Source organism: Pipistrellus kuhlii, unplaced genomic scaffold, assembly GCF_014108245.1.
Source record: "Pipistrellus kuhlii isolate mPipKuh1 unplaced genomic scaffold, mPipKuh1.p scaffold_m20_p_5, whole genome shotgun sequence".
Classification (NCBI taxonomy): domain Eukaryota; kingdom Metazoa; phylum Chordata; class Mammalia; order Chiroptera; family Vespertilionidae; genus Pipistrellus; species Pipistrellus kuhlii.
In genome coordinates this window covers 46,821,141-46,830,652 of record NW_023425551.1, presented here as the reverse complement: position 1 = coordinate 46,830,652, position 9,512 = coordinate 46,821,141, and positions in this window count along the sequence as shown.

Genomic DNA, 9,512 nt, shown 5'->3' with positions numbered 1-9,512 from the left:
ATAGGCAAAGGCTTGGAGTCAGAAGAAACTCAGGGCTTTGTTGGTTCAATTGTTGACTCCATATCTTGTGCAACCACCTAACATCTTTAGATTCTACCTAAAGTATTTAGATGAGATGATCCCAATGATGCCTGCCACAGAGCACCAATATTTTATGACCCTCAATCCATTTTCCAGCTGAATGTAATCTCATCCTTCTCTGAGTTAGCCCTCATGGCATTTTATTTCTTCCTATATTAGGGCTGTGATACATCTTACCTTACATTAAAATTATTAGAAACTATTCTTAAAAAATATATCTGTATTGATTTCAGAGAGGAAGGGAGAGGGAGAGCTAGAAACATTAATGATCAGAATCATTGATTGGCTGCCTCCTGCATGCCTTGCACTGGGGATTAACTAAGATGGAATGGTGACTTCCTGGCTCATAGGTTGATGTTCATCACTGAGCCATGCCAGCAAGGCTAGAAATGATTTCATATCTTCTCTGTTAGATCACAAGCCCCACAAATGCAGGCATGGTGTCTACATTGGTGTTACTGAAAGACATAGTGTGTTTTGCACCACTTTACCCCAACATTTTTGAGTGAATCAAATTTGACCTGTTATTTATAGCATTCATTAGTTTGGTGTACAAAGAGGGCAGGCTAACACTGTGCCATTTCATGGGACTGATACACATAGGCCTGCTGTGTCAAGTCCCGCTGTCTTGTCTCCATGTCAGCCAGGATGCACACAGTTATACTTGTGCTTGTTGTGTGTGGGGTATAGCCAAATGATCCTGAGCAAATACCCAGCTTCTTTCCTTACCAAATGCATCAGATGTGGCAGGAGGAAAGCAGGCTTTATGATGGCTTTTTCTAATGTAATTTTCCCCATCTAATGAAGGTCAACAGTAGGTATTGACCAGTGTTCTCTGTAGCCAGCAATGGAGCTCACCTGGAGTTGGGTAAAAGGTTCAGAGAGGCCTGCTTTGGTTTGCTTGGCCATGTTTGACAACTCCCTGAATCTCTCTCAGGGAAAGGGAGATGGAAAGGAATGAGAAGATAGTTATACTGTTTGAACGTGTATGCATCCGAATTTCTCTCCTGGCTTTAATGGATTTTGGAATAAGTTTGTAGGCAGAAACATTATGCTGTCTTCTAGAATAGTCCTGGTGGGAGAAGGATACAGTAAATTCTCATAAAAAGGCATTACCTTGTTTCTGCTATACTAGTAAGTTGGGTCACTGGGCCTACAACTCTGCCTCTAGCTCAGTCCTCTCTGTTCACTTAAACTGGAGCTCCTCCAAGCAGGCCTTTATGTTGTGGCCCATCCAGGCCTCAGGCTGGACAGCTGGCACAGATCCCTGCACTTCCTCCCTGGCAGACTGGTGCTTCTGGAGCTTCTGCTACTATTGCTGGATGCCAACAAGTTGCTAGGCTTGCTTGTTGCTTTGACTACTGATACTGTCTCCATGTCACTTTAACTTCCTGTTTAGCTGCACACATGCCTGTGTCTTGCACGTTGGAGGCCCTGCTTCCAAGTTTGCTATAAAATGGGAAGAGAGAATGTCTGGGGAGAGCACACCCATTCTAAATAACCCAGCCTGGGAGTGACACTTGAGACTTTTCTGTTCACATTCTATTATTGACCAGAAATCAATCCCAATGCTCTACATACCTGCAGAGGAATTGGAAATATAGTATTTCTTTTCTTGTTCCCCCCCAGGAAATAAAAACAAAACTATTTGATGATTACCTAGCTTTTCCTCTGTCACAAATATTGAAGGGAAACACTTCTCTTCTGTATAAGGGAATTTCCAAAGCTAGCATGCCTCAGACTCAAAGGACAGAGAAAATAGAATCTACTGTTTAGTCAGGTATACAAACTAAGATGAGTGTTGTAGGCTGGTATTTTGATATTTCGTTTTTGCTCTTATGGAGTTGGGTCAAAAACAAAGTTCTCTTGTAGGTCAGGGAGAATTACAGTTCCTGGGATGGAAACATGGTGTCTGGAGAAAGATGAGGATGTGAAGAGCCAAAGGATATCCACTCATTGTGGAAACAGTCATCCAGTGTTAAAACCCTAAATGCATCTATTACAGATTTCCATAGTGTTTTCATTACAAGTCATTTTCAGTGACTTGGAACTTGGGAAGGTTTAGCCAACAAGCTATAGTGATATTCCAAAATCCAGGAATTAATCATGTCTTATCTGGCCTTTCACTTTTAGTCTTAATACCTGCTATCAGCACTCTCCTTTCCTTCTCTGTCTTTGTTAACATTTTATTTGTATCTTTAATGGTTTAACAGATGTCAAACTTTATGTGTTTGACAGAGGCTGATGTTGCTTGAATATCTTTGCCCAGGTCTGGCCCATTTATGAGGGAATAACAGACCACTGATGTCATTTTCATGTGCTTTGATGGAAGTTTTAGTGTCCCGATATCCCTGTGGAAGGAGTTTTACACTTCTAAAGTGGTTGCAGCCTTCCTGTTAACTTCTTTTCCCAACACGCTTTTGCATTTTACCTTCTCACTGAACAGTATATTGTAATACCATTTAGGATAGTTGTTTCAACACCAGTACACCCAAATTTTCCAGATGAGAAGTATAGTTAAGAGAAAAGCACTCAAAATCTTAAGTTGCTAGGAAAGATGATGGACACTGCTCATTGATCTGCATTTCTAGTCTTCAAAGAGACTAGAAAAACCTTTGTGTTGTCTGTTCTTAGAACAGTTACATTTAGTGTTCAAAACAGCAGGGCATATTATTCTCATTCCTGCACTTGTGTGTGAGAAGGTTTTAGAAGTCTTGCCAGAATCTTAGAAACTGCACGATTGGTTAATGTTCCTTGGCCATATTCAAAGAGCCCAAGAAAGGCTCCAGGCAAAGAGAGGAGCTCAATGGGGATACATTGAATGCCAGGAGACATATGCTATAAACTATTCTGACCACAGAGAAGACCTGGCCTTCACCTTCAAGAATTTAAAGCTGAGTCCTGGCCGGTGGGTATGTCATCGGCCCGTGCACCGGAGGGTCAAGGACACGTACCTGGGTTGAAGGTCTCAGGGCACATGCAGGAGGCAACCAATCTATTGTCTCTGTCACATTGATGTTTCTCTCTCTCTCCCACTCTTCCTTTCACTGTCTCTAAAAATCAATGGGAAAATATCCTTGAGTGAGGATTAACAACAACAGAGAAGAATTTATAACTGAATGAACTGTGTGAAAATTCAAAAAACAAATTAACTATTGTATATTAATAGGGCAGGGAAAGAATGGTCAGAGTAAAATCAGTGATAATATCTAAAGGACAATTAGGTAAAAATATTTGGTCGATATTCCTTTAGGCAGAAATATTTTTAAAAACCTAAGGAGAAGTCAGGGCCAAATGAAGGAATAAGAGTTGAGAATTTGCTTCCTGTAAGCTTACTGTCTGTGTGACCTGGGAGGAAGTTCTTTACTTTTTATGAGCCTTCATTCCCTCAACAGAAAAAGAGTGGTATGGACCTAAATACATTAGCTGATTATGTGGTTTGATGGGACAGCATATTTGAAAGTGCTTTAATTTGGGTACATGCTTCATAAAGGTAAAGGTGAAGAGAGGCCTTATTTTATTCTCTCTCCTCTCTACTATCAGCATTATCTGCCTCCCACCTGGGCATCCAGGCACACACTGCTGTGACTCTTTGTTGCAGTACAAGTAAAGAATCCAATAGGAAATGACACTTTTGGTAGAGGTGGTATGGAGGTGATTGCTTTTTTGTATGTTATTTGGTACTTTAAGTATATATAAAACTGGTAATTTTGATAGTGACTGTCCCCCACCCCCCACCCTCCAAAAAAGAATTTGCTTCCAGCTGCTAAGATCATTTGCTATGTAAATGGAAACATAATTTAACTACAGTAGGAGGTAGAACTTGGTGGCTTCAGGTTAGTTCTCTGAAAATCAATTTGTTAAATTGCCAATTGCAGCAAACCATGAGACATATGTCTTTCACCAGGTGAAAGAGAATTTGTAAAGAGTTTTTTCACCAGTAGAAGGACAGACAGGGGCTGGGTATACACTGAAGAAATAGAAAAGGCAGAAAATGTGTTTAAAGGAAAGCTCAGCCATTCACATCTTAAATGTTGAGTTCTGGGTAATTGCTTCAGCATTTGAAATGTGAATCACATGGGAATTTGATAATTGAGCTTTCCTATCAAATCACTAAAAACTACTGGTGCGAACAATCACAAAATTCAATAATAACTTTGAATTGATCATTCAACGCTTTGTCAGACCAGTAAAGGATGACTGTTGCTGACTGTTGCTTTAGATGGGAATGGGTTGGGTCTAAACTGCTTTCTCCATCTGTGTGTGTGTGTGTGTGTGTGTGTGTGTGTGTGTGTGTGTGTGTTTTGAGAAAGGGGAACATTGCAGTGGTGCCATTTAGGCAATGGACATTTTTAGAGTGAGAGGAAGAGAGAGATAGAAACATCAATGATGAGAAAGAATAATGATTTGGCTGCCTCTTGAATGCCCCCTACTAGAGACTGAGCCCAAAATCTGGGCATGTGCCCTGACCGGGAATCAAACTGGTAACCTCTTGGTTGCTGGGTTGATGCTCAACCACTGAGCCACACCAGCCAGGTGAGGCAATGGAAATTTTCAAAGCTGGATGAGAGTTAGGGTTATAGTTTATGCAGTTTGGAGCAGGATCCAGAATGATGTTGAGGATAAGAGAGGCAAATGCAGGAGGTGAAATGGCCCATGGAACCCAGGTGTAGATGAGTCTAGGCCCATAATGGCCAATCAGATTTCAGAATACACACAGTGAGTTTAGAGCTCTTGTTAAAAATGGTTCTGGAGCCCCCTCAGGTGATCAGAGATGTAGGTTGATAGCATCAATGGCAGCTGAAGGACCAAGGGAGTTGATGCTGGATCAGAAGTCAGGAACCCCAAGTTCTGGTCCAAGTGCTTCCCTTAAATTGATGTAGACCCATGCTTCTTGAAGTATCTATAAAGGACTAGTTTTAAAATTTTCCAATCCATTTTGGACTGACACACAGTCGTGGTATATATGACATATTCTCAGCTTGTGCCATATGTGACCTACCAAGTGAATGAGATGTCAAGCAAGCTGGACTATACACAGCAATAAGATGAATTTACTAATCATAGGTTTAATGTCACAGAAATGTCAAATTACTATAAGTTTCAAGTATTTATTCTCCATTTTTTATCTTACCTCTTTATGGATTAATACTAAGCAGTTTACGGACTGTCACTGAAGGATGTTCTCAAAGTTGTTTTCTACTTCAGCAGTTGAATGTTGATGCGGAAGAGGCACAGATCTTTTAAATATGGCAATGCTTTCTTTATAGGCCATTATTAGAGAACTAGAGGCCCAGAACACAAAATTTGTGAGGTGTTCCCCCTCAGCCCAGCCTGCACCCTCTCTGATCCGGGATCCCTAGGGCATCCCTCTCACAATTTCAGACCACTGGCTCCTAATTGCTCACCTGCCTGCCTGCCTGATTACCCCCAACTGCCTCTGCCCGCTGGCCTGATCGCCCTTGACTGTCCCCCCTCCCCCCCACTGCCGGCCTGGCTGCCCCCAACTTCCCTATCCAACTGGCCTCGTTGGGGTACATGCTTCATAATATACCCCTGGTTGGGGTACATGCTCACAGCCCCTTTTGCCAATCTGGTCACCCCAATTAACCCCTCTGCAGACCTGGTTGTCCCCAACTGCCCCCTCCTGCCAGCCTGGTTGCTTCTTACTGCCCCCTTTGCCAAACTGTTCACTCCTAACTGACCCCCCTCTTGCTGGCTTGGTCACTCCCAACTCGCTCCTCCCTGCCAGCCTGGTTGCCCCTTACTGCCTTGTTTGCCAAACTGGTTGCCGGCCTGGTCACCCCTAACTGTTCCCCTCCCCCTGCTGCTGGCCTGTCTCCCCTTATTGCTCCCTTGCTAGCCTGGTCACACTCAACTGCGCCCCCTGCCAGCCTGGTCACCCCATGCAGCCTGCTGTTCAGTCATTTGGTCATCCCTCACTAACCCCCCAGCCGACCTTGTCACCCTATGCAGCCTGCTGTTTGGTCATTACTGTGAGGGCATCCTGTCCAATTTGCATATTACCCTTTTATTAGTATAGATGAGATTATGAAACCACACATCGCTTCAGAAAAAGAAGCTTAAAATATTGGTTAAGAAGTCTCTGGTTGGAGGGCAGGGGCAGGCTGAAAGGGGTCATTGGGTGAGAAAAGGGAACATATGTAATACTTTCAACAATAAAGAATTATACAATATATATAAAAAAAAATTCTCTGGTTGTCTTGCAACTTTCATTTCTTCTTCTTAGTTATTAGGACTCACAATCTTTAACTGGACTGATAATGCCTAGAATAGAAACTACATTACCCAACCTCCTTGCAACTAAGTGTGATCATTTCCTAAGTTCTAGACAATAAAATGTAAGGAGGAATGATACAGCACCTTCTAGGATGCCTGAAAGGGAAAGGCTTAGAATGTGCTCATAACTGCTAAGGCTCCCACACTGATGTGCTTTGCTGCCTTGGAAAAGGAGGCCCTGAAATCACAGCAGTAGGACAGATGAACCTCGGTCCTTTTCACTGTGGACTCCATGTGCCACGGCAGGATGCCATGTCAGAATGGGTATGTGGGGGGAAAACAAGATTCCATATTCAAAGCCACGGCTATTTTGGTATTTCACTTATTTGTTAAACCCAATCCTAAGCAATATTAGTACAATTTTAAAATCCTGATATTTTCATTAAAGTATATATTTAACAGAACATAGCTTATTTTTCTAATCCTTGAGCAGAAGATTTAAAGTATGCTTTAATATTTTATGATGAACAAGCTTCACAATGAAGAGCTATGATTATTTGTGCTGCAATCCACAATCACCTGCTTCTGAGGACTGAGCTTGTAAGATTGTTTTCTTTGTCAGCTTCAGGTCTTGCGACTCCAGTGTGCCTGTGTATAGAAGTTAGGACAATTTTTCTTTAAATTTTTTTCTGCTTCCAGATGGCTGCAATGTAGAAGCCAAACATATTAAAGTGGATTAGATCAATTTCATCTCTATTTATTAAGCTCTTACTAATGTGCCAAGCACTGAGCTAGACGCCAGGTATACACAGATGAATCAATATAACCCTTACTCTCCAGTTGTTTAAAACCCATTGTTGGTGACATCAACAAAGTATCCTAGGAGAGTGAAAGAGGGAGCTATCACGTTGTCTGGTTTGGGGGCAGGATTGTTAGGAGAGGTGGGAAAATGCCATCGGAGCTAGGTCCTGATAAAAATACTGCCCCACATCCCTAACCCCTCCGTAAGAAATGTTGACAAATCACTTCACACAGGGACATAGCTCAGAAGGGCCACAGTGGAGTGAAAGTTCATACTGGGGAAGTAGCGCAGGGAGGCTGGGACACATGGCTGGAAAGGGAAATTGAATCCACATTTTAGAAGAACCTTAAGTGTTTTCTTTAAAAGTTTAGTCTTTGTGGGCAATTGGGAGCCATTCAAGTATGTTGTTTGTTTATTTGTGTATTTCTAAGCAGAACAAATATATGACAAGATCTCTACTCTTAGGGAAATAAATCAGACAATACTGTGAAAGATATCTTGAATAGGGAAGAGAATAGAAATCAAAAGTTAGGAATCTACTGCAGACTAGTATGTACTGCAATCAGCTCCGTAATAGATAAGAACAGGACCCAAGATGTCGGCTAGGAGGGAGGAACATGCTTGTAAGATATGTTTTTAAATAAATAGGAAGACTTGGCAGGATTGGTTGTATATGCAGGATAAATGACAGGGAGGAGTCGGATAGTTTCATTGTGAGTAATGGTATTTTTAACTGATATCAGACTCAAAAAAGTAAAGTCAATGTTAGGGAGAAAATTATTTTATTAAATCAGGGCATGATGAGATAATGCCTATAGGACAATAACATTTAGTGTTCTGCAGGCATTTACAATGATCAGTTATCTGCCCCTCCGGGAAGGGACCATGCTTATCTTTTTTCCTGTGGTATCTCCCCAAAATGGTGCTCAATGTGTCTGCTGCACAGTATCAAATATATAGTGAATTAATGACTAAATAATTCAAGCACACACAGAAAAAATAAGCAATAGATAACACTAAATATCAAATTTCTAGAAAAGTAACTTATCAAACTGAAAGCAATAGAATACATTTAAAAATAAATGTCAATAAATTTGATCCTATAAAATGAAAGACTTCCTTAAAAATATTTTCTAAAATAGAAAAGTAAAGAATAATATTTAACCAAATGAACATAATTTTTAACAAATATGACAAAAGGTTACTATTTAAATTATATAGAGTATATAATAATGTTAAGACAAACATTAAGACCCACTCAGTGAATAGATGTGCAAAAGACCATTTATATAAAAGGAAATGCCATTAGTAAATAAAAGAGATTTAGAATTTGGCTCAATAAAACAAAAATTTAATAATGATATAACTGTTTATATCTGATAAATAAATGCATTAAAATGAATGATAATCAATATTGATGAAGTTTTAACAAAGCCAGTTTACTAATATTTTGTTGTTGACATTGTTTAATATTATATTTTGGTAAGATATTTTGGCAATCCATATAAAAACCATGTTTTTACTTTTTGATTTGATAGTATTATATAATTTAATAATCCAAAGGAAACAGGAAGAGAAAGAGGAGGGAGGGAGAAACAGAACAGATCATTCAAAACCAATAGGGCAAAATTGCAAGTCTAACAAATGTAATTGGAATCCCAGAAGAGAAGAGAGTGTATGGGGCAGAAGAATATTTAAGAAATAATGGCCAAGAATTTTCTAAAATTAATCAAAGATTCTAATTGACAGATCCAAGAAGTTCAGAGAAAATGAAGCAGGATAAAAGCAAATACACAGATACACAAAATATTCAAATATGAATTTAATATATTCAAACTACTGGAAACAAAGGACAATGAAGAAATCTTTCAGGAAGCTAGAGAAACAAAAGACAACCTACAGAGGAACAAATTTAAGAATAAGAGCAGATTTCTGGTCAGACATAATACAAACTAGAAGGCAAAAAGAGATACATTTTAAGAATGTTGAATGGGGGGGAAAACATCCTATCAAAATTCTATATAAACAAATAAGTCTTTCATATAAAAAAGGGAAATAATGACTTTTCTATTTATTGTCAGTAGATCTGGGCTGAGATGAATCCCAAGGAATGCTGTTCAGGAAGAAGGAATGTGACACTCGGTAGAAATTTGGATGTAAATTAAGAAGAGTGTTAAAAATTAAATAAATGATGAAAAATATAATTTATTTTCCTGTAAGAGGTAAATGGTGATTTAAAACAAGAGCAGTGGCAATGTACTGTGCAAAATGTATAAAAGTAAATATATAAAAGTGAAACGTGTGACAAAAATAACACAAAATTTTGGGAGCACATGTAAAACTTAATATAGTTGAGAGTGGACTCTTTGTTTAGCTAAACATCTGAATT